Here is a 1,603-nt window from a genome sequence, read left to right as displayed (position 1 = left end):
TCTACCTGTGTTCTCCTCAAGGATTTTGAAGGATTCCTGTCTCACATTGAGGTCTTTCATCCATTTTGAGTATATTTTTGTGTGTGGTATAAGGAAATGGTCCAGTTTTCATTTTTCTGTGTGTGGCTGTTGAATTTTCCAACATCATTTGTTGAAGAGACTGTCTTTTTTCCATTGGATATTCTTTCCTGCTTCATCAAAGATGAGTTGACCATAGAGTGGAGGGTCCATTTCTGGGCTCTCTATTCTGTTCTATTGATCTATGTGTCTGTTTGTGTACCAATACCATGCTGTCTTGATGATTAAAGCTTTGTAATAGAGCTTGAAGTCTGGAATTGTGATGCCACCAACTTTGGCTTTCTTTTTCAACATTCCTCTGGCTGTTTGGAGTCTTTTCTGGTTCCATATAAATTTTAGGATCATTTGTTCCATTTCTTTGAAAAAAAATTGATGGTATTTTGATTGCATTAAAAGTGTAGATTGCTTTAGGTAGAATAGACATGTTCAAATGTTTGTTCTTCCAATCCATGAGCATGGAATGTTCTTCCATTTCTTTGTGTCTTCCTCAGTTTCTTTCATGAGTACTTTGTAGTTTTCTGAGTACAGATTATTTGCCTCTTTGGTCAGGTTTATTCCTAGGTATTTTATGCTTTTGGATGCAATTGCAAATGAGATTGACTCCTTAATTTCTCTTTCTTCTGTCTTGCTGTTGGTGTACAGAAGAAATGCAATTGATTTCTGTGCATTGATTTTATATCCTGACACTTTACTGAATTCCTGTACAAGTTCTAGCAGTTTTGGAGTGGAGTCTTCTGGGTTTTCCACATAAAGTATCATATCATCTGCAAAGAGTGGGAGTTTAACGTCTTCTTTGCTGATTTGGATGCATTTTATTTCTTTTTTGTTGTCTGATTGCTGAGGCTAGGGCTTCGAGTACTATGTTGAATAGCAGTGGTGATAGTGGACATCCCTGCCGTGTTCCTGACCTTAGGGGAAAAGCTCTCAGTTTTTCCCCATTGATAATGATAGTATCTGTGGGTTTTCCATAGATAGCTTTGATGGTATTGAGTTATGTGCCCTCTATGCCTACACTGTGAAGAGTTTTGATCAAGAAAGGATGCTATATTTTGTCAAATGCTTTTTCAGAATCTGTTGAGAGTATCATATGGTTCTTGTTCTTTCTTTTATTTTGCATTTCATCACACTGATTTATTTGCAGATGTTGAACCAACCTTGTGGCCCAGCAATAGATCCCACTTGCGGTGGTGAATCATCCTTTTCATGTACTGTTGGATCCTATTGGCTAGTATTTTGGTGAGAATTTTTACATCCACGTTCCTCAAGGATATTGGTCTGCAATTCTCCTTTTTGATGGGGTCTCTGTCTTGTTTGGGGATCAAGGTAATGCTGGCCTCATAAAATGAGTTGGGAAGTTTTCCTTCCATTTCTATTTTTTGGAACAGTTTCAAGAGGATAGGTATTTATTCTTCTTTAAATGTTTGGTAGAATTCCCCTGGGAAGCCCTGGCTGTGGGCTCTTGTTTGTTGGGAGCTTTTTGATGACTGCTTCAATCTCCTTACTGATTATGGGTCTATTTAGGTTT

The sequence above is a fragment of the Mustela lutreola genome, chromosome 2 (assembly GCF_030435805.1).
Source record: "Mustela lutreola isolate mMusLut2 chromosome 2, mMusLut2.pri, whole genome shotgun sequence".
In the NCBI taxonomy this organism is placed as follows: Eukaryota; Metazoa; Chordata; class Mammalia; order Carnivora; family Mustelidae; genus Mustela; species Mustela lutreola.
This window is presented reverse-complemented; position numbering follows the sequence as displayed.